The sequence below is a fragment of the Ornithorhynchus anatinus genome, chromosome X1 (assembly GCF_004115215.2).
Source record: "Ornithorhynchus anatinus isolate Pmale09 chromosome X1, mOrnAna1.pri.v4, whole genome shotgun sequence".
NCBI lineage: Eukaryota > Metazoa > Chordata > Mammalia > Monotremata > Ornithorhynchidae > Ornithorhynchus > Ornithorhynchus anatinus.
The window spans coordinates 93,487,662-93,512,918 of NC_041749.1; positions in this window are offsets into that span (position 1 = coordinate 93,487,662).

Consider the following 25,257-nt stretch of genomic DNA (forward strand, 5'->3'; position numbering starts at 1 on the left):
TTTTCCTTTAATGGAAACTTGCTTTTCAACCAATCAGATTGGCTGGTTTTGATAAAGCACTAGATTTATGTAGCTATAATAACACTTATAGGGCAAGTATCTAATTTCAAACACATCTTCGTACAACACACATAAAAAAGTAGGGTGCCTCCAAAGTGGCAATTTCTGTTTTAATTTGTTTACAGATAAATTGAATTTCTCCAGCAATTCTCTTGGAAATTTATGGGCCTTTGATGAATCACTAAAATGGCCGCAGGATTTGTGAGGCTCTTGCCAAAAGATGTTTAATAATCTCATCATTCACCCTAGCTGATGTAGTCAGAGTTTAAAAGGGGAAAAGAAGATGATTCACTGAATTTCCCGACCCAGAGTACTCTCACGAAATTATCTATGATGACATGAAAATTGAAGGGCAAGTCCTTGAGATACTTTACTTATTTCCGGTTTTGAGTGTTCGTTGATTGTTAAATGAACTTTTTTTTTGGCATTCAAACTTCATAAAGCATTTAGCTTTCCACAGGTGAAGGAGGTAACACAGATAGTGGTATCATCGTAAGTGTTCAGTGAATGTCTACTAAGCCTTGGGGAACATGCAAAAAAAAGGAAAACCTGTGATCCTCAAGGATATTACAGTTCTCTAGACAATAAACCTGTTGTGGGCAGGGAATGTGTCTATACAGTTGATTGATTGATTGAGTTTTCAGTCTAATTGAGGAAACCCCAGACATAATGGTATGAATATTCCATAGGTAAGAGTGAGAGAATAGGAGTGTGATTGGTTTCTACCAGCAATTAAGGCTCATGTTAGGGAACTTGAAGACTGCAACTGGCAGTTAACTGTAGGTCTAGTTCAAGGCTCATGAGTGGAAATGGTGAATATTTTTTAAAGTCATTTTAACTCAGCACAATCGGCCATGAACTGAGAAGGTAGGGAAAAGTGCACAGTCTCCAAGCTTCTTATAACTGTTATCAAGATGTCTATAGCCAATAATTGATCTGAGGTTTACAATGAGAGCTGTCCGACAAATGAAGATGTCCTCTTTCTTAGATTATGGGGGCCTTAGTTTTTCAAGCTATTTCACTTAAGCGGTCAGAAGTGAAGTTTAAATTATATGTTACTTCCTGACGAGACTTTTTCACTCTAAGGGTATGTGACCTTTCCACAAATGACTCAAAAGATTTTGCTAAGGATTCATTCTGTGGGAGAGGAAGGGCCACTCCATAAGTATTTGCAGTTATCTCTCAATTATTGAGGAACTGATTATACAGGAGTTGATTTTACAGTCCACTTATGTTTTTCTCTTAGGCTTTTGATTGTCCATTCACCCATTCATGACACAGTGGGCAGGGCAAAGATAACACTTCAACCAGTCCATTTTGCTTTTTGTTAGAATTTTGAAAACTGTTGCCTTCTCTAACATGCCAACATTACACAAGAAAGAATTGCATACACCTATGTTTCAATTAAAGCTACACAAAAGACTAATTGTCTGTGTCCATATTCGTGCAGTGACCATACTGTGCAGAGTCCATAATGTTGGAGTACTTCATCTGAACTCAGAGTGACAATATTTTCAGGTGCTCAAAATGGGACAGAGGAATTCTAGAAGCAAGATCGAAAAGGACAGAGAAAGAGAGAGTAACAGATGGGTTTAGGACACACAGACACACACACACACACACACACCAAGGACCTGCCACGCCATCACTGAGACCAATATCACAGCCTCTTGTGCTTAGTTTGCAAAAACTACACCGTGGGCTGTGTTTTGGAAACAAAGTAGTCATGGTGGTAATAAGCAGTATTGATTGACCTTCCACTTGACGCCGATGCACTGCACTAGATGTTTGGGAAGTACAAGATAAAGGAGTGATTTTTTTGTCTTTTCTTTTTTAATGGTATTTGTTAAGTGCTTACTATGTGTCCTGCATTGTAGTAAGCACTGGGGGTAGATACAAAATAATCAGGTCAGACACAGTTCCTGTCCACACTGGGCTCATTCTCACAACTCTACTGAAGTCATGTCTCCTCCAGGAATCCTTCCCTGATAAGTTCTCACTCATTCATCCACCCTATTTTCCCTCCCTGCTGCCTCATCCATGCACTACGTCTCCCCACCCTCACAACATTTTTGTATATATCCTTATACTGGTGTACTTGCAGAGAAGCAATGTGGCTTAGTGGAAAGAGCACGGGTTTGGGAGTCAGAGGTTGTGGGTTCTAATCCCAGCTCTGCTACTTGTCAGCTGTGTGACTTTGGGCAAGTCACTTAACTTCTCTGTCCCTCAGTTAATTCATCTGTAAAATGGGGATTAAGACTGTGAGCCCCACGTGGGACAACTTGAATACTTTGTATCTACCTCAGCGCTTAGAACATTGCTTGGCACATAGTAAGCGCTTAACAAATACCATTATTATTATTATTACTTCTCTTTCTAGTAATTTATTTTAATATCTGTCTCCCCCACTAAAATGTAAGCTCATTGAAGACAGGGATTCTACTGAAGCTCTATTGCAGTCACTCAAGTGCTTAGTAATCCAGTGCTTAGAACAGTGCTTTGCAAGTAGTAAGCGCTTAACAAATGCCATCATTATTATTAATAATGCTCTTCACAAAATAGGCATTCAATAAATACCATTGATTGACTGGTTGTCTGCCCACAAGGAACTCACACTGAAATGGAGAAGATGAGCATATAACTATTTACAACTAGTGAAATCAAAGTAGAGTACATTATCAGTGGTCCATGGAGCCAATGGGCACACAACCCAGCAGTTACAGAATACTAGCAGCAAGATACCCGCACTGAGCCTCCATCAATCCTGGGGGACAATCTGGTCATCTTTGGAACTGCTCAAGGAGAAGGTCCCCTATGCTAGCATCAACACACTGATCTGGTTTCCCATATACTATCATCAAAAGCTGGAGGAATCAGTACTGTTTACATCATTACAAGAGGAATTTCTGGTAAGGAAATGTTCCCACATGTTCTTGCATAATACCAGCTAAAGAAAATAGTAACTTTCTCAGCTTGTGGAATATCTTGATTGATTGGGAGCTAAGGGGAGCAGTTTGGGGAGCATTTGGGAGCTAATAATAATAATAGTAATAATTGTGGTGCTTGTTAAACCCTTAAATATGTGTCAAGTGCTGTACTAAGTGCTAGGGTAGACACTAGATAATCAGGTCCCACATGGGGCTCAGAGTCTAAGTAGAAGGGAGAGCAGGAAATGAATCCTCATTTTGCAGATGACACACAAAGAAGTGAAGTGATTTGTCCAAAGTCACACAGCCTATAAGTGGCAGAGCAGATACATTCATTCAATAGTATTTATTGAGCGCTTACTATGTGCAGAGCACTGTACTAAGCACTTGGGATGAACAAGTCGGCAACAGATAGAGATAGTCCCTGCTGTTTGACGGGCTTACAGTCTAATCGGGGGAGACAGACAGACAAGAACAATGGCAATAAATAGAGTCAAGGGGAAGAACATCTCGTAAAAACAATGGCAACTAAATAGAATCAAGGCGATGTACAATTCATTAACAAAATAAATAGGGTAATGGAAATATATACAGTTGAGCGGACGAGTACAGTGCTGTGGGGATGGGAAGGGAGAGGTGGAGGAGCAGAGGGAAAAGGGGGGAAAAGAGGGTTTTTAGCTGTGGAGAGGTAAAGGGGGGGTGGCAGAGGGAGTAGAGGGAGAAGAGGAGCTCAGTCTGGGAAGGCCTCTTGGAGGAGGTGAGTTTTAAGTAGGGTTTTGAAGAGGGGAAGAGAATCAGTTTGGCGGAGGTGAGGAGGGAGGGCATTCCAGGACCGCGGGAGGACGTGGCCCAGGGGTCGACGGCGGGATAGGCGAGACCGAGGGACGGCGAGGAGGTGGGCGGCAGAGGAGCGGAGCGTGCGGGGTGGGTGGTAGAAAGAGAGAAGGGAGGAGAGGTAGGAAGGGGCAAGGTGATGTAGAGCCTTGAAGCCTAGAGTGAGGAGTTTTTGTTTGGAGCGGAGGTTGATAGGCAACCACTGGAGTTGTTTAAGAAGGGGAGTGACATGCCCAGATCGTTTCTGCAGGAAGATGAGCCGGGCAGCGGAGTGAAGAATAGACTGGAGCGGGGCGAGAGAGGAGGAAGGGAGGTCAGAGAGAAGGCTGACACAGTAGTCTAGCTGGGATATAACGAGAGCCCGTAGCAGTAAGGTAGCCGTTTGGGTGGAGAGGAAAGGGTGGATCTTGGCGATATTGTAGAGGTGAAACCGGCAGGTCTTGGTAACGGATAGGATGTGCGGGGTGAACGAGAGAGACGAGTCAAGGATGACACCGAGATTGCGGGCCTGAGAGACGGGAAGGATGGTCGTGCCATCCACGGTGATAGGGAAGTCTGGGAGAGGACCGGGTTTGGGAGGGAAGATGAGGAGTCAGTCTTGCTCATGTTGAGTTTTAGGTGGCGGGCCGACATCCAGGTGGAGACGTCCCGGAGGCAGGAGGAGATGCGAGCCTGAAGGGAGGGGGAGAGGACAGGGGCGGAGATGTAGATCTGCGTGTCATCTGCGTAGAGATGGTAGTCAAAGCCGTGAGAGCGAATGAGTTCACCGAGGGAGGGAGTGTAAATGGAGAACAGAAGAGGGCCAAGAACTGACCCTTGAGGAACTCCAACAGTTAAAAGATGGGAGGGGGAGGAGGCGCCAGCGAAGGAGACTGAGAATGACCGGCCAGAGAGGTAAGAGGAGAACCAGGAGAGGACGGAGTCCGTGAAGCCAAGGTGAGATAAGGTATGGAGGAGGAGGGGATGGTCGACAGTGTCAAAGGCAGCAGAGAGGTCAAGGAGGATTAGAATGGAGTAGGAGCCATTGGATTTGACAAGAAGGAGGTCATGGGTGACCTTAGAGAGAGCAGTCTCAGTAGAGTGGAGGGGACGGAAGCCAGATTGGAGGGGGTCTAGGAGAGAATGGGAGTTAAGGAATTTTAAGCATCGATTGTAGATGACTCGTTCTAGGATTTTGGAAAGGAAGGGTAGTAGGGAGATAGTAGGCCATGCTGCTTCTCTTTTGGATTTGGGATTTCTCTTTGGGAGTTTGGATTTCTTTGGCTATGAAAGGCACAAACCTTTGCTGCTAAGGTGTGCGTCTACCAGATTGTGCTGGAATGCGTAGAGAAGCAGCCCCAACCCCTCATCACTTAAGTACATATCCATAATTTATTCATTTTTAGTGAAGTCTATCTCCCCCTCTAGACTGTAAGCTTGTCATAGGCCAGAAATGTGTCTGTTATATTGTTATATTGTACTCCCCCAGGCACTTGGTACAGTGTTCTGCACACAGTAAATTCTCAATAAATATAGAAGATTGAAGCAGTGTGGTCTAGTGGAAAGAGACCCTTTCCACATAGGGCTCACAATATAAGAGTAATTATATATACATATATATATATATATATATATTTATGGTATCTGTTAAGCATTTACTGTGTGCCAAGTCCTGTTCTAAGCCTTGGGTGGATACAAAGTAATCAGGTTGGACACAGTCCATGTTCCACGTGGGGTTCACAGTCTTAATCCTCATTTTACAGATGAGGTAACTGAAGCACAGAGAATTTAAGTGACTTGCCCAAGATCAGACAGCAGACAAGTAGTGGAGCCGGGATTAGAACCCAAGTCCTTCTGACTTCCAGGCCTGTGCTCTATCTACTAGGCTGTGCTGCTTCCATGCAGCTTTCATGCTGCTTGCAATCTAAGAGTTTAAGTGGGGAAAAGGGATGGGAGGTAGATACACCAGGAGGGATGAACCATCAAAACACAACACAAACCAGAAGACAAATAGGCTCCAAGTGTCGGCAGGGATGGAAAAGTCCGAGAGCAGCTTTCATCCCCGGCTCGGCTGGTACAGAGCATGCCAGGAGTAGAGACCCTCGGTGGCAGGAGGGAAGGTGACGGTTGCCATGGTGCTTTTCTCGGTGGTGATGGAGGGGGCTGAGAACATGCAGGGGCAGCTTTTATCCTTAGCCCAGCAGGCATGGAGCAAAGAGAACCTGTATTTTTTCCCCATTTTACAGATCCAGAAACTGAGGCACGGAAACATTCAGTGACTTGTTGAAGGTCACACAGTAGGCAAAGGACAGAGCCTGGATTAGAACCCAGATGGCTCGACACCTTGGCCCATGTTCTTTCCAGTAGATCATGCTGCTTCTCTATGGGCCAGAAGTGTTCTGAAATTGTCTTTTAGGAGGTGGATTTCTACTGGCCTAAAATCCTTGATGTACCTAGACAATCAGGAATATTAGGGGCTAGAATTTTTTAATAACAAGCACCCAATTGTTTTTGGGAAAAACTTTTTTTTTAACTTACTGGTTATTTTAATCAATTCTGAAAATATGCCATTTGTAATATTGAGGATAAATGCATTTGGTAGAAATAGCAATAGGTGCAAACCCCATCATAGATATGAGAGAGAAGCTTTAAAGATCATTTTATTGATACAATTATTTACTTTTGATGGAGACCAAAGATAAAATCTCTTCAGGATTGTACTTATCTCAGTGGGTACATTTTATCTCTCCTTAAAATAGATGCTTGTCAAACACACCGAGGATTTCACAAATTCTCTTTACCACAGCAAGTACACTTTGCCATAAATTAATTACTGCCAGCACAGGATATTGATTCCTGCTTGAGGCAATCTGTACAAGTACATCTGATTAACATTCCCTGAGAAATATAGGGTAAGGAGGTAAGTAAAAGAATGTGGTACTCAGTATATCTAAAAGCTTAAACTCTCATTTCATTGAATGATGAATATTTTAAAAATGAAATCATTCTGTTTGATTTCATTGTTGCATTATGTAAAATTTACCCGGAAAAATATTTTGAAGTGGATGTACAATACAGAAATGCAAAGTTATATCAGATACAAACTGACCCAGATCATTCAAAATCCAAACTAAAAGAATTTGTCTCATATAGTAACCTCTCATTTTACCTTATCAAACGCAGCCTCTTTGGGTTTTTTGAATGTTTTAAGGACAGTGTTTAAAAACACATTTCTATGATATCTTCCAGCTTGTCAGGTCAGTACAACTAATTTTCACATTAGCAAATACAAATCCCTATTTCCCAGAGCTAAAACGAGAGGTCAGTATGCTTTCACTCAAAGATCAATAAACTAGAGCTATTATGAAGCAAGAGTGAAAGAAGATTTCAAAATAGAATGCAGTTGAAGGAAATCAACCCAACCCTCGATCCCTTTAATTCACAGGACTGCAAGAAATGCATTCCAGCACCAGCATAAGCATCTACTCTGTGCTAATTTTAGTTAAAAAAAATAAAATCTCCAGGAAGGCACAGGTACCTATAGTTATCCATTTGGGTTTAGGAAGCTCATTTTCCTAACCTAACTCTCATACTGAAACTAAAGATAATTTCCTCTTCTGTTTCTGCAGAGTGCATGTTCACAGAGTTAAAGAATTCATTCATTCATTCAATAGTATTTATTGAGCGTTTACTGTGTGCAGAGCACTGTACTAAGTGCTTGGAACGTACAATTTGGATGCAGACAGGGAGACAGATCAGGGTTGAAGATGGAGATTTGGGAATCATAATAATAATAATAATTGTGGTGTTTGTTAAGTGTTTACTAGGTGTCAAGCACTGTTCTAAATGCTGGGGTAGATACAAGCAAATTGGGTTGGACACAGTCCCTGTTCCATTTTACTGATGAGGTAACTGAGGCACAGAGAAGCAAAGTGACTTGCCCAAGGTCATGCAGCACATAAGTAGCAGATCTGGGATTAAAACCCAGGTCCTTCTGACTCCCAGGCCTATGCGCTATCCACTAAAATATGCTGCTTTTCTAATCATCCCCACTGAGGTGGTAGTTGAAGCTATTGAAGTGAATGAGTTCTCCAAGGGAGGGTGTATGGATGGAGAATTGAAGAGGACTCAGAACTGAACACTGAGGGACTCCCACAGCTAGGGGGTGGAGGCCGAGGAGGAGCTCACGAAATAAAATGAGAATGAGAAACTGGAGAGAAAGGAGGAGAACCAGGAAAGGACAGTGTCAGTGAAGCCAAGGTTGGATAATATTTCCAGGAGAAGGTGGTGGTTGACCTTGTCAAAGGCAGCTGAACGGTTGAGGAGGATTTGAATGGAGTAGAGGCCATTGGATTTGGCAAGAAGGATATCATTTTTGACCTTGAGAGGGTGGCTTCTGTGGAGCGAAGGGGATGGAAGCCAGATTGGAGGGGGTCAAGAAGAGAATTGGAGGAGAGGAACTTGAGACATTGGGTATGGACAACTCGCTCGAAGAATGTGTTAATATGGTTATATTATGTGTTAATACTGGTGCAAGATTCTACTCCCTAGGCTCCCTAGTACCTCATCTACTGATGCAGGAAAAACTATATGTTAATAATCCCCCCAATGGTAATGTATCTAATTCTTAAGGAAATTCAGGGATGAAGCCTCCAAGCCCTCCTTTAGGAGCTTCATCCAATGATAAGCACCCGTACCATCAAGAAATTCTTGCTGCATTTGTTAGAGTTATGGTATTTATTAAGCACCTACTATGTGTCAAACACTCTTCTAAACTCTGGGGTAGGTACATGTTAATAATGTCAATGACTTAATCATATTTATTGAATGCTTACTATGTGCAAAGCACTCTAAGGGCTTGGGCAAGTACATTATAATAATAATGATGACATTTGCTAAGCGCTTACTAAGTGCCATGATTATAACATAGTCTCTCTTTTTGATCTCTATTGTCCAAGGAAAAGTACTGGTAGATCAATCAGTCAATTGAGCACTTACTGTGTGCAGAGCATTGGTTGATACTCCCCTGGAAAATAGTGCTCCCTTTGTGAAAATAGTGCTCCCTTTGTGGAAATAATGGAAAAATGCTCTTCCTTTTACTCTAAACTAAAATAACAGATTCAGTGTCCATCTCCTTATTCATTTCAGATTTCATTCTCCTCTTACCCTTTTCCCCAAATTTTCTCAAATCCCTCTTTAGATACCAAAACCCAACCACAAATAGACCAGTTACTGGACACATATTGGTTTTACTAATTCCAAATATTTCCTGACTTCTTCATGATATATCCTAAGAAATATAATATTAATAAGCATGTCCAAACATCTTCTAAGTCTTGTAATAGCACACCAAGCTGTATCATCTTCAATTTCCTGTTCACTAGAAGCCTAGGTCTTTTTCCACTGTGCTTGAATGTAGCTGGTTATTCTCCCATCCTATATCTATGTAGTCATTTTGATCTCAAAGGAAGAATTCCGACTCTCTTTTGTAAATAGCCAATTCAAAATATTTACTAGAAAATTTTTCTCTAGGGTGATGTTTTCTGTTTCATGCTCTAAAATGGTAGTTGCTGTTAGAAATGGGGCCTTTGACAAGCACAAATGAGTTCATTGACGATACATTCCTCCAGTAGTTTCATTCAGTTGCTCCGATTGTTTAAATGGACCCTGAATCACCCCCAAATGATTTGGCCTGTTTTATTTTTTAATGATCCAGCTCTTATAAATACCTTATTTGGGGGGTGGGGGAGAGGGAAAAATCTTCTTAAGTAGAGTATTCACCAATGGGAGGTGGTTTTCTGACCCATCTGCCACCACATGAGAAATTTGAATTGGAGCACCTACAGAGGAAACAGTGCATCCTGATCTCAGTGGTAACTTCTCATTATAATAGACTAAAACAGATGAGCTAATCAGGAAGTCCCTTAATCTCTTCAGAGGCTCATCATTCTGTTTCAGGAGTTCAGATGAGCAGTTAATCTGCTGGAAAGATGTAAAATGAACTTGCTGTAACAATTTATTCATTCCAAAGAAGACCTCACATTAAAGACTGATGCTCATGTGTCATTATTAAAGTGTCTTGGTTATTCATTCAAGATATTTATATTTTAATCTTGTAATTATGGAACCTGAGTGAGCCTAATTTGCTTCTCCCCCATGAGCCCCATGGACCTACATAAGAATGACTGAATTATATTTCTATTTGTGGGAGAGAAAATGGCTACCCACCTACAGAGAAACCTTGTCTACATAACTGCAGACAAGTGTTTAAGAAATGAGTCAGTGCCTCTGGGTGAGGGTGTCAGCTTGTTTAATATGAGAACCAATTCTTCCCCAAGAAATATGTCATCAAATATTGGATTCAAACCAATGCATTCTGTGAGGGCACAGAAAACCACAGAACCTTAAAAGGGGCCTTGGCCATCCACAATGGAAAGGGTAAAGGTCAAAACATGTTGGGAGCAGAGTTGGCAGTCAAGAATGAGTTGGCAATTTGTCAGTGGTATCCTCCTTAGCTGGCAGTAGTGTAGACCTGACTAACCCAGACATGTGCATGTAGAGTTCTGAAATGGGGAGTGACAGAGCAGGGCAGAAAGGGGTGGAAGTGTGATAAAAAGAAGAACCTTAATCAATGAAAGCAACTGCCCACGTCAGGTGGAAATAAATTGCTTCCAGCTGGGATTGAATGGAAAGCCAAGAGACAGAGCAGGTGGGAGCTGGGAAAGAGAAGCAGGAAGAAGTAGTTCTGCAAACTCTTCATAGGGAGGATGAATAGCCTCAGGAGGGAAGAAAATGTTACAGAAGGTCTGTTTTAGGAAGGTGAGTTTCATTGTAGTAGGTGAAAGGAGAGATGAGCCATCAGAGAGTGGGTGCTCTTTCAGGGAGTTGGGGGGAAGGCTCCTGAAATTAAATTTAAAACCCTTGGCTGATATATACATGTACATATGTAAAGGCTATAGTGAACTTGAGAGTAGTACATAGTTTGTCTTGTTACTAAAACACTTCCTTGATTCTCTCATGTTTTCCTCTAACTTTGCAAAGCCCAAAGTATCTATTCTTTGTCTCCCCCTTCTAGACTGTGAGCCCTTTGTTGGGTAGGGATTGTCTCTATCTGTTGCCAAATTGTACTTTCCATAGTGTTCAGTATAGTGCTCTGCACACAGTAAGCGTTCATTGAATGTGATTGAATGAATATTCAGAACAGGGGTGTTTGGGTGTCTGCCAGATAGTTGAAAGTAAGAAGGAGAGAAGAGAGTCCTGGCTCTGAAACTTTCACCTGTGGCTTTTGTGAAACTTGTCAGATATCTAGTAATGGCCAACTTTGTGGAGTCCTTAAGTATTATTAGTGTTATTGCTTGTAATAATAATTACTGTGTTTCTTCATGCAAGGAAACTTAACTACAAACTGCTTCTAAGGGAAGACTAAGCACTTTTCATCAGACTATGCTAAACTAGGCAGCAGGATAGGATTCAATTGCAATTCATGGTTTCTCATACAGTGCCTTCCCTCGTAGGTCATTCTATTATTGGTTAATGAGTTGGAAAAATGGAATGATATGATTAGCTTTCAAGCAATTTGAGTAATTCAATTAATGTAATTGTCAAAGTGTTTGTCTGGAGCTTTTAAAAAAAACAACGCATTGTCTTATGAGAACAATGAAGGTAAAGAGCTGTCTTTTCTTTTTAATTGATTTTTGTGTTTTACTATGTCCAGTGACACCATTTAAGAAAGATTATACAAGATGAGATCTTGTAGAGTGGTATTCAGGTGAAATTTCTCTCCAATGAATACTACAGATACATAGAGACTCACCAGAGCCAAATTTAATTCAATCTTCTATCAATGGCCTATAATACTTGCTCTTCTGTAGATCACTTAGTACAGTGCTCTGCAAACCGTAAGTGCTTAATAAATATGATTGAATGAATCTTGTTATAAAATGGAGGGAGAGCTAAAACAAAGAATGCTTCTAGTCATCTGAATAATTATGAAGTACTTCATTAGTATCCCAGCAGCAACCAATTTAGAATTGGGTGGAGAAGTGAGTGAACAGTTGAATTGGGAAGACTAAGGTGAACAGAAAGGTTCCTGCCACCAAGTAAAAAAGTTATAATTATGGTGTGATCCACTATTACCACTTTAACTGTGGTATTATATGCTATTTGCCAAGAAGTGTACTTAAATGTTAGGGTGACAAGAGATCAAAGAGACCCTACCCCCCACAGGGCTTACAACCTAAGTGAGGGGGAGAACTATATTATTCAAATTCAATAATGCTTATGGAGCACTTACTGTGCAGAGGACTGTATTAAGTGCTTGGGAGAGTATAATAGAGTTGGACATGATTCTTGCCCTCAAGGAGCTAACAATATAGAGGGAGACAAGTGTTTCAAGACTTACATAAATGCTGTGGGGGGAGGGGTTGGGGATGAATACCTAAGTGCAGAAGGGATGAGAAATCAAATGCATAGTTGGCACAGTGTGTGCGGGGGAGGGAGGGGGACTGGTAGGGTGATGAAATTAATTGGAGGAGATGTAATTTTAGAAGGACTTTGAAGATAGAAAGATCAGTGGTCTGCTTGATGTAAAGGGACAAGGAATTCCAAGAAAGAGATCAGTGGTGAGATGGGAGCAAGGCACAGTAGCAATAGGAAGGTTGGCCTGAAAGGATATTAGTAAAGTATATTAGTTGTTTTTCTCTCTCTTTGGCTTTTTTTCCCTACTTCCCCCATCAACAGATTTAAACCTTTCTTTTTTTCCCTTGGATGAAAGGTCACTTTGCTATCAGTGCTATTCCTCTGGTAGATCCATGATGTTCTGGCAAATATGCTAATTTCTAAGTGGATACCCTTGACTGGATTTGTAGAGATTTAGAAAAATAAAATTTCCCAGGAGATTTTTGGCCCTTTAGAATTGCCTCACAGTTTAGTCTTTTGGCTATGCCATGTGGGGCCAGTGGAAACTTTCAGTTGCTTGGCCCAGAGTAAATTGGAACATAGCCCCCATCACGAACTAATTTGGCCAGATCTTACATTGTCGACTGGTAATGGTGAGATCAGAGTGATGATCTGTCCATGAATTAACCTTGTGGGCAGGGAATGTGTCTTCCATATTTTTATATTCTCTCCCAAGTGCTTAACAGTGCTCTGCACAGAGTAAGTGCTCAATAAACACTATCGACTGACCTGTCCATGAATTTTATTACCAACTCTTAATTAGGGAAGCAGTGTAGCCTAATGGAAAGAGCATGGGCCTGGGAATCAGAGGAAATGGATTCTAATTCCAGCTCTGCCACTGGCCTGCTGTGTAACCTTGGGCATTTCACTTCTCTGTACTTGTTTCCTCAACTGTAAAATGGGGATTTGATACCTGTTCTCCCTTCTACTTAGACTTTGAGCCCCATGGAGGACAGAGACTGTCCTATATGATTAACCTGTGCTTACCTCAGTGCTTAGAACAGTGCTTGATATAGGAAGTACTTAAATAACATTATTATTAATTGCACAGGGATTGTGGATTCTTCTTGCTCCTAGTTCTCTCGGTTTATTTCACTGCTGTTGAACAACTTTCCCGGAGAATGGACAGGGTCAAGGAAAGGTAAAACAGTCAATCTTAATTCTATAAACTGTTCTGAGGGGGGAGGTTGTACGTTTTGCTAAAAGTTAGGTTTTTTGGCAATCTATCCATCTTACCGTTGTCATTCCCACTGAACTAATTTTATTCTCATTCTCAAGGGAGTTTGTGTTCCCCAAGTACAAGGCACAGTATTTATCCTACAGATGCTGCTGCTAATGATTCTTACAGGTGAATGTCAACTAAAGAAATATCCTAAATTATTTGTTTTTCATTTTAGTTTCTCAGATTCTCATCGTAAGATCAGAACATGACCAAAAGCATATAAAAGTATAATAAATTAAACAGCAGGTCCAAAACATGGACCAGTGATAGGGATTTAATAGTGAAAACAAATCCTTTTTCCAACTCTCAGGATTTTCGAAGTCTGAGAACAGAACATTTCCCATCCTGTTTTGAAGGCATGAAAAATAAATGAAGGTAGAAAAATTCCAAAGGTTACAGCCTTCATTATAGAAGCCCAGAATTCCTCTCTTGAAAGGCTGCTCCTCTGGCTAGTGAGTCTAATCTTGCTAGCTTCATTGTGAAGGACCGTAGAACATCACCTCAGATTTTCCAGCTCATTTTTTTTTTCATAGCTTTCCCCCATACTGACAGTGAGTATAGTTTGAAATGGCCCTGAAGAAGTCATGCTACTATGAGCAGCTTCAGGTTTTGAGCAGTTTTCAAAGTAAAGGGAGGAATAGCTTCAAATAGAGCATTAACTGTCAAAGTAAGTTAAAAATCATTATGACTCATCAGATTTGTATCTAAAAATGTCTCCTCTGATTTATTTTTTTAAGACTAAACCATTATCCTGGAAAGTGTGGGTGGTTTTATGTGTGACTTGCAATCTACCTGCTAATCTTAAGGAAACTCTATCAAAAGGCAGAACAAGGAATAGGCTGGATTGTAAACTCTGTGAGGGATGGGATTGTGTCAAATGGGATTGTGTCCAAATCTACTGTATTGTCCTCTCTGAAGCATTTCATGCAGTGATCTATGCACAGTGTTCAGTAAGTACCATTGATTCAATGGGCATAATTCAATGGATATTATCACGACCCTTTCCTGAGCATCTCTCTAATCAGTCTACAACACAGGCTAGATAATGATTCAGAATCAATGAGTTATTCACTGAAGTCTGTCCTCCTCCAAGTCCACAAGACTACTGCTCTCCCCATTTTCAAAGCCTTCCTGAAATCCCACTTCTTTCAGAAGGTGTTTCCCCCCAGTCAATGAAGAAGCAGCGTGACAATGGAAAGAGCACGGGCTTGGAAGTCAGAGGACGTGGGTTCTAATCCCAGCTCGGCCACTTGTCTGCTATGTGACCTTGGGTAAGTCACTTCACTTCTCTGTGCCTCAGTTACCTCATCTGTAAAAAGGAGATTAAGACTGTGAGCCCACGTTGGACAACCTGATTACCTTGTATCTACCCCAGTGCTTGGCACACAGTAAGTGCTTAACAAATATCATTATTATTGTGATCACTACCAACTCTGTTATATGCTATGTTTCCCAAGCGCTTACTACAGTGCTCTGCATATAGAAAGTCCTCAGCAAATCCCATTTATTTAGGGGCAGGAAAAGACACAGGAAGCTCTTCTTCCCTTTGCACACTCCTAGAGATGAAGAGGAAAGTCTAATTAAATATCCCTCATTCTGGGTGCTCTTAGAAAATAAATACACCCAAAATCACAGTTCATAAGACTTGTTTTACTGAAAGCAACCGCCTAGAGGAAGTACTGTACTGTGAGTGTGGGGATAGCGATTTCAGAATCCAAAGCTCATTTTTCATTTTCTGCAACTTCCACAAAGCTAAGCAGCTCTTTGTACATGACAATAAGCAGGCCCATGCTGAACATACAGCAATCTTGTATTTTCTTAATGAATGGAAGAGGACTCTTTGCAATGCCAGCATGATTATATGTATTCTGGGATGGAGAATTTTAGCCAATATAGTGGCTTCTCTCTCCCATCATTTTATTCACTTTTCCCACTGTTGCTACCTGTTAGAAAACAACAAACTCTTCCACTTCTGAATGCACTTTGTAAAACAGCAGCTATGCCTTTCCCCTTTATATGTATATATATATATATATCCCTTAAAAATATCTGCCAACTTAATGCAGTATCCTTTGGTATCTTAAGTCATCTTAATAATGTAGATGGGAAAATAGGGACTTCATTGTACCGTGCTAAATTTGTCTTGTCATTCTGCTATCTCTAGTTTTGTGAACTATGTTAGTGTTCTTGTGCTCCCTCACCAGCTGCCACCATTCCCTTCTCCCTCCCCACTCCCCACCCCAAAAAATGCTTTTGGAACTTTTCACCAAACAAATACAACTTGGCTTATGAGATGGTGCCACCTTCCATAGGGAGATCTTGTATCTTTTTGTTCATAAACATATGGATGGCATCATCAGATGCTAGAAGTTGCAAAATGGAATGTACTTTAATTGCTTGGTAACATGCAAAATAGTGAGCATTTTAATTGATTATATATTCAGATAGGCAATTTTCACTTGGAACCTCTGCTTGCCTGCTAAGGTGTCTGAGGAGAAATGTCTGTAGCACTTTATGTAAATATGTCAGGGCTGGCAAGGCTAAACAAAATCTTTTCTCTGACCAAACTGATGGAAAACTAGCAAAACTGACCTATTTGAGTCTCACCAAACTTCTTCCTACCCATAATCTAGTGGCAGTGGTAATGGCTAAGGGTGTCAGTGTGAGTTAGAAGGTAAACTTTGGTGTTTTAACCATCCTGGAAAATCAACCCTTGGACAGTAAGGAAGTTGACTTCACATTTCCAAATTTTGAAGTTATTCCATATCTTAAATGCACATAACTCAAAAAGATCCTCCTTGTTCAATATGTAGCTCCTCATCTATCTCTCTGAAATTCTATTTTCTTAATATAGTGCTAGTAGTAAGAGTATTAAGCACTTACTGTGTCATAGCACAAAACTGTACTAAGTGCTGAGAAAAAATGCCCAGGTTAGAGTAAGACCCAGTCCTTGGCCCTTCAGGACTTCACAGTCTAAAAATGAGGGTTGGGGCTCAGGCACAGTAGGAAAAATATAAATACAAAACAAAGTTCAACAGCCAACAAGTTCAGTGGTTATGGAGACCTCTAGGGGCCTCAGAATGCAGCCACTGAGGTCACGGAGCTTTCCGGTGTTCTAATATGCAGAGGCCACACAGGGTTGCAGCTTAAATCTCCTGCAAGGACAGGGCATGTCAGGAGCAGAGATACTGGTTGTCACTCAGGGAAGGCATCAGGGGTTCCCAGTGGTATCGCTTGACAATTCTGCTCGGCAGCCTCTTGGAAAGAGAGGCTAAGGGGCGCGTGCTGCAATAAACCAAGTTTATTGCTGCCAGCTCAGCAGAGACACCAGAGCTATGGCAATAAATGAACTTTTTTGTTTTTTTTGCTTTTTTTCTGGGGGGCACTTTGGCAACAAAATTATCTACATTGCAACTGAAAAATATTGATGGTAAGCCCTAGGAAGAACAACTTTTTTTTCTTCCCTCCCCTTAGTTCACAGGTGGTGATTCTTATGCTGAATCCTTGGATATTTTATTTGGACAAAGGAGCAGAATAAATTTTATCTAGAAGTCACTGAGGAAACATATGTAATCTCCCCACCACCCAGGATTTTAAAAATAACTATTATTCTTTTGAACATTGCCCTTGGGGTCTGCTTGATTAAAATAGGCTTTTTAAAATGCACAGTAAACATCAATGTTCTATGCTCAAAAAATCCCTAAATATGCCATACATTTTCCATTTAGAGAAAAATCTGGCAGCACAGAAATCCTCTCTCTATTTTAATTTTAATTACTTGGACTCCATGTGAATGATCTTTAGTCAACTTCATAGTGTCAAAATTAAATATGAACAGTTTCTTTTTCTATAGTGAAATTGTTGCAACAAATTCATGAATGCATGGGCCTCTCAAGCTCAGTTGGTATCTTCCAAGATTTATGGCTGCTGGGTTTTTCCAGATAGGAATGAAATATTTAATGAAATCTTAAAGTATGACTTTTATGACAACCAGAATTAAAAAGTGAGTTTTGTTTTTTTTCTAGAGTTTGGGGGGAAGAATTTGTTTTGAATTTGTTACAGAAGAATGAATTTATGCTGTATCCACACAGAACTAAAAAAAATTGAAAAAAAACCAAACCCAGTCCTGTAAGATACAGTTTCATCCTCTGTTTATGACTACTGAGGGCTATGGGGAAGGAAATAAAGAGGGTATCAGGGATTGCAGGGGAGCTAAGGCACTGCCACTCATGCTTAAGGGGATAAATGTGCACTTGTGGCAGAAATTAAGCACAGGCATTTTTACTCCACTGGGTCCATGATGGGTGGGCTCATCTGGTTTGAAAAGGGAAAGGGTGAGAGGAACTACTTCAAATGAAACTAGTAAATGGGATGATAAAGTGGGGAATAAAGCAACATAAGTCAGATACTAAAACCTGGATATCTGCATGCAGACATTTTGAAGTGAGTGAACAAATTAAAGACTTTGCAGAGGAAAAATAATAATTGTGGGTATTTAAGTGCTTACTATAAATCAAGCCCTGTTCTAATCTCTGGGGAAGATACAAGATAATCAGATCAGACCCAATCCCTATCCCACAGGGATCACAGTCTAGAAGCAGCATGGCTCAGTGGAAAGAGCATGGGCTTAGGAGTCAGAGGTCATTGGTTCTAATCCTGACTCCGCCACTTGTCAGCTGTGTGACCTTGGGCAAGTCACTTAACTTCTCTGTGCCTCTGTGACCTCATCTGTAAAATGGAGATGAAGACTGTGAGCCCTACATAGGACAACTTGATGACCTTGTATCTACTCCAGTGCTTAGAACAGTGCTTGGCAGATAGTAAGTGCTTTACAAATACCAACATTATTATTATTAAGTAGGAGGGAGTATCAAATCCCCCTTTCACATATTAGGTAACTGAGGCCCAGTGAAGTGACTTGTCCAAGCTCACACTACAGGCACGTAGTGGAACCGGGATTAGAACCCAAGTCCTCTGACTCCTAGGCCTCTGCTCTTTCCACTAGACCACGCTGCTCCATAATAATGCTGGTGGCATTTAAATGCTTATTGTGTGTCCAGCACTGTTCTGGGGTAGCCTGACACTCCTTGGCCCACATCAGGCTCCCAGACTAAGTAGGAAGGAGTAAAGAGGGGTGGCACACTTAAATAAGTTCTGAGAGAGATAATGATGCAGGGAATGTCTATCAACTCTGTTGTACTGTACTCTCCCAAGTGCTCAGTAGAGTGCTCTACATACGGCGCTCAAATACCACTGATGCTTACAGTTGGTATTAAGTTGCTGGTTAAAGCAAATATCAACTTTTAGAAAAAGGCACATTTTAAGAGTAGGTTATGAAGAAATCAACAAATGGGCACACCTGATTTCCAAATAGCATATAGAAAAGCATTTTGAGACATTCTTAGCAAAACCAAGGTACATATAGGGAAAGGCTGTGTGAATTCTATTAGAAAAGAAAGTATAGGTAATTATACTGATGATTAAAATTCAGTAGAATAATAATAGGATAATAGAGAAGCAGCATGATCTTGTGGCAAGAGCACAGGCCTGGGAGTCAGAGGACATGGGTTCTAATCCCAACTTGGCCATGTATCTGCTCTTTTGATCTTGGCCCAGTCATTTAACTTCTCTGTGCCTGTTTTCTCATTTGTAAAATGGGGATTAATCCTACTCCCTCCTACTTAGACTGTGAACCCCGAGTGGGACAGGGACTGTGTCCAACCTGATGAACTTGTATCTACCCCAGTGCTTAGAACAACGCTTGGCCCATAGTAAGTACTTAAGTCATTGTCTTCAAATGCTTTCGAGTCATTAATGACCCTTAATGACTCCATGGACACCCCCTCTTCAGAACGCTCCATCCTCTGTTGTAAAGTCATTCTGGTATGTGTAATATAGACTTTTCTTGGTAAAAGATACAGAAATGGTTTACCATTGCCTTCTTCCATGCCGTAAAACCTTAAGTCTCTGCCATTGTCTTTGATCAATGTTTGATCACTTGATCATCTGCTTTTGATTTTTTCCCATGCTGCTGCTGCCCAGCACAGGTGAATCGATTGTTGGATGCTTCGGCTTAGACCTTTCCATTATGGGTAGCCCTATGTGATGATGGTATTTGTTAAGCACTTACTATGTGCCAGGCACTGTACTAAGCACAGGGGTGGGTACAAGTAAATCGAGTAGACACAGTCCCTGTCCCACGTGGGGCTCAGTCTCAATCCCCATTTTACAGATAAGGTAACTGAGGCACAGACAAGTGTAAGTGATTTTCCCAAGGTCACACAACAGACAAGTGGTGGAGCAGGGATTAGAATCCATGCATTCTGACTCCCAGGCCCATGCTCTATCAACTATACTGCTTCTACATGGCATAGCTCTAAGCTTCATCAGCATACACAAGCTCTCCTACCATAAGGTGTTGACTCATAGGAGAGATTAAATACCAAAAATAATAATCATAGGGCTTGGAATTGACAGATATTCAAGAATGAGAAAATGGGTTTTACTTCTGTGTCTGTTTCAAGGAGCTGATATGTGGGTTTTGTTGTTGTTTTTAGTTCAGGGGTCATCTCCCAATTCCCATGCTAGTATTCTACCCCCATTTAAGAAAAGTCTTTCATTTTCCCAAGAAGGAAACCTGAATAGTAGGAGCACAAAATAGATGAGTAATAAAGAAGAAAATGACCAAGAATTTGGTGGTGAATGTAGGACATTTGGTGAAGAATGTAGGACACCATTGACTTGGTGTAACAGAATAAAATAAATTGTCCTGCAGTATATGAGCAGATTTAGATGGAGATATGGAATATATTCATTTCCATATTGTTAGTCTACTAACTGTTATATTGTACTGTCCAATCAGTATAGTGCTCAGCACACAGTAGGTGCTCAGTGAATGATTGAAATGTATTAAGACTGTAAATGTTATTATTATGTAAATATATATTGATCCTTTGCCACCTACACCAAGACATCCTTCTACTGAGGAAAACCAGGGAAGGGATGAGTTAGCCATCATTGTCTGGATAATTTTTTCAATTCTTTTTTTAACCTGTATAGTTATGGACCAGAGTTGAATCAATTCATGCAAGTATCTCAACCTGAATAAGGCTCCTCTGAGGTTTGCCAATTAGGAAATCCCTTCTATTCCCTAAAATGCCATAGATAAATATAATCATTACCAGTGATACATTATGCAAGTGAAGTAGGAAGATTGGAAGGTTCTGTGGGTTTGGGAATTGTAAACCGAGTTTTATGATCGAGGCTTATTCTGATTCCTATAAAGTCTAAAGACAAGCAGCTGAGCAGCAGCCTGACAAATCTGAAGCCACTGCATCCATGGAAACCTAATTCCTTCATAATAGCCCTAAATGATTAAATTAGTCCCCTTGACACCTCTTCTTAAGAATGTACAATAGCTAGGTGTTTTGTTTTACCCAGCTCTTTGTCTCATAACTCCAGTAACTGTATAAATATCTATCATGAATCTCTGAAATTTCTTGCCTTCAAAAGGAGGATTTGATCAAACCAGAAACTGCATTCCTGTATAAATGTAATACTGAAATTTAATGCATATCTTGTTAATGAATACTCTTGGTACTTGCAAGAAAACAGAGAGGAACTTTGTAGCAAATTATACTAAATCCATATGTTTTTAATTGTATCTCAGATACTAATTCAAGCCCTTCCATAAAGGAATGATTCATCTCATTTTAAGAGAAATTTATTAACTCTTAGCTGTAAGTAAGATGGGAAATAGTTGGGGGTATGCCCTGTCTTGCTTTGTCACAGAAAAACAGCAGATACTATCATCCAGTTTCGTGATTACCTTCAGGCCTAGGCATGTATAACGGAGCTTCAAGGGCTGAGGAGAGAGAAGCTCATCTCTGTCCCTTTTCCCTGATTTGCCAGACAGAAAACTGCTCAACTACTGCCAAAAACCTCACTCCCTGCTGTTTGGCTTCAGGTGGAAGATGATAGCCGCTAGCCTCTTGCAGACACAGAAAACAAGCTAGAAAATACTGTCCTGGTATGGCCGAGGAACTCTAAAGACAACCTGAATAAGAATGATATTTGCTAAGCACTCTGTGCCAAGCACTGTACTGTGCTCTGGGGTAGATGTAAGATAATCAGGTTGGACATAATTCCTGACCCATATGGGACTCAGTCTAAGGAGGAGGGAGAACAGAGGTCATGTATTCCAACTCTATTGGATTCTCCCAAGAGCTCAGGAAATATCATTGATTTACAGATGAAGAAACTGAGTCACAGAGAAATTGAGTGACTTGTTCAGGGTCCCACAGCAGTCATGGTGAGCTCATTCTCTAGACTATAAGATCGTTAAGGGCAGGGAGTATGTCTGATAATTCTGTTGTATTGTACTCTCCCAGGTGCTTAGTACAGTGCTCTGCACATAGTAAGTGCTTGATAAGTACTATTAAGGGGTGAGTCTGGAAATAAAGCTAAGATCCCCTGAGTCCTAGGCCTGTGCTCTTCCACTAGGCCACATTGCTTCTTGTTGGGGAGGAGGGAAAAGATCAGTAGAAGGGAGAGGAACAGGAGAAGTAAGAAAAGGACTGGTGGGTGCAAACAGGGAAACTATTATCATTCAGGGACTGTGTCACTGACTGTTCACCTCCTTCTGGTGCTGAATGACTGGGGCTGGTCATTCCTGTGATGTACATCAAAGGGAAGGGAAGAAGGTATGTAGTTTTTGCTTAGAGTGGAGGGTTTTGGTCCTGAATTCTCCAGATGGTCTATAGAGCCTAAATTCACTGCTTAGTATTTCAGGTCTTAGATTTACACAGGCTTAGTAGCTATTTATTAAGTTGAATTAATGCAGAGGTCTAGAGGCTATAGCCCCGAGCCTCAGGCCAAGAGGGCCTTTGAAAAACAAATCTATAATAAGGTGTGTGTATATACACATCTATTTACATAGATATACGTACTCATACATCATATATAATATAAAATCAAATCCTTTAAGGTAAGTAGGTTATATTGAATTCAAACTATTCAACTTGTTTTAAGCCTGAAATGTAGCCATAGAATAGCTTTTGGTTAATTAAGAGGTGAATTTAATATAGTGTTCAGTAGACATAATGTCAGTATTGTGGTCATTCCGTTTCAAATTAGGGAAAATAATTGTATGCAGGGGTCCCCATGAAACCTAATAGCTGGACCCATGGAAATATTAATCTGGCTCTAGCTATTGAACTGCAGAACATTATGGAATGCAAGTGGATAACCTCTGTAATAATTCCCTCAGGTAAAAGAATCAGAGGAGTGATGGTGAGTTTGCTGTGAAAGTTGATTTTTCACTAGCATCTTATTTCCACAGCTTAAAATAGTCTCTCTTTTGGTCCTTCCTCATTCCACTGCACAAAAATGACAGGACTTTGGATACACTTCTGCTGTGGTATTGGTCTTTCCCTTCACTTGCATTCTATTGAGAAAACAATTAATGGCTCAACTTCTAGAAAAGATTTATAATTGCCAACTATCTTAATGTACACACCCTGGAGAAACACAAGTGATGAGGCCTTATAAAATGAAAGATCAATATCCCAGTATTATCAGTAACAGCTGGTCACAATTCATTGAAATAATCTGTTAATTTATATTTTGGGATTAACAACGCTAATGATAACTCCACTCTCCAAAAGATCCTTGTCGGAAACCAAGGGAGTTTAGATTCCCTTGGGTGAGGTGGAGAATTGAAGTCCATATAATTCAGGAAAAAAGTATACTGTTGTTATAGAAACACAAGTTTCCACATGAATTATTCATACTGGCTGTCCACTCTGAAGCTTCCTACATAGTTGCTCAGCACTCCCATTTCTCCGTGCCATTATACCTGCAGCCTTGAGAGTCTGGGCTCTAGGACAAATTTCACTTTTGTAATAGCAATTGAACAATCAACTAGATTTATCAAGCACTGATGGAGTGCAGAACACTGTCCTAAATGCTTGGGAGAGTACAACATAAGGAAGATTCATATTCCCTGTCCTCATGGAGCTCACAAATGGAGGAGAATGAGAAAAATGATATTCAAATAGTGGGTGCAGGGGGAAGAATAATAGTGTGAATATGTAACTATCAGTGGCATTAACAACAGCTGGAAGTCATAGTCAATAGGCATTAAGATGAAAGAAGAAATAGGTAAGCCATGTTTTTCCATCTCTTTCTTGACCTACTGGAGTTTTAGAGCAAGGAAATAAACAAGGTCATTATACTACACTCTTCATCCATAAATAATTGAAGAGCCACTATCATTTTTGTTGAATTATTTTTAATTGCCCTCATTTGCAGAAGCAAATTAGGTGTAGCATTGTTTTCAGAATAATATATGTATCTCTGCCAATAAACAAAATGTGCAAAAATTAAAAACCTACCACAAAAAATCCTGCCAAAGATGGGTAAATTAAATTAATTTGTAAACCTCATTTAGAAAGATTATATACAGGTCTGTTTCTTTTCAATGTGAGTTGCAATCAAGGTCAGAAGAAATTGCTCCATTAATATTTGTCTACCTACACCTGTCATCAATACATTTTCCTTGAGTAGAATGTACTCACAGAATATGACCTTAGCAGTAAGTAGTTTGCATTGGAAAGTGTTGAATAATATAGTAGAGGTTTTTTTTTTAAGAGGTTTGCTGTAATCAATTTTGGAAGTTGAGGCCAGCTCTTCAATTACAAATAGGCATGGACAAATGAGGCAATTGGATAATTTACACAAACCTATTGCTCTTTCACTTTAATTATCTGGATAATTGTTTTCATGTCAAATATCTGTATGAACCCTATCTACTTTCTCCTTGGTTATTTTGACTGATACCACCTCATCATCACTGTGGTCATCTGGTCTTATTTAGCCCCCACAATCATGGTGTCCCCATGTCTAAACATTGATGCCATCCATGATGACTTGCTCTTATTTGGGAGGTGGAAGGTGGTGTTGGTGATTATAAACTGACATGTGGCAGACTCAATGAGAAGAGAAGTAGGCCACTGATAAGTTGCTTTCCCATCCCTTATGTTCCAATTAAGTTTTTCCATGTTTCAGGATTCACACCCACTTTTTCGCTGGAAACTCCCATGACTATAAGCTTGTCAGTTTTTGGAGTCAATAATATGAGCCTATCCAGATTCATATAGGATATTCTTTTTTTTCTTTAGTGCTATTTTCACTTTGGGGCATATGCCAGTGTGATGATGATAAAGTGCTATTGCTTAAGAGGCTCATGCAGGGCCATCAGTTGGTCACCTAAGACCCTGGGCATATTTGGAAGGCCAGAGGCGAAGCTGTACCTGACATCTTGCTCTCTGAGATGACCTTTATCAGGCATTCTAGTTGCACTCAATGCAGTGATGTATGTACAGACTAACTCTAGCCAGTTCACGAGAAACAAGTGCCATCCTTCTTTAGATGGGTAGCTATGATTAGCCCATCGGTGGTCCTCATGAGACATGACACAATAGTTATTTGCTGTCTATTCATTGGTTTTCTCTTTATCGTGGCATTACAAGATAAAGGATCACCAGGTGTAATTCTTTCATGAGCCAGTTCTTGGGTTAAAGTTGGCAGTATTTAAGGCCCGTTTCTAGCCCCTTGGGTGGTCTATTTCTGCATAGGGTAGCCCAAACACTCAAGGTTTTGCTGGGAATTACTGCTGTTACACAATCAATACTTTTGAGGGAGGCAACTACATTCATAGCACTCTGGTTTCAGGTTTGTGTGTGTGTGGGAGTTAGGGATAATAATAATTGTGGTATT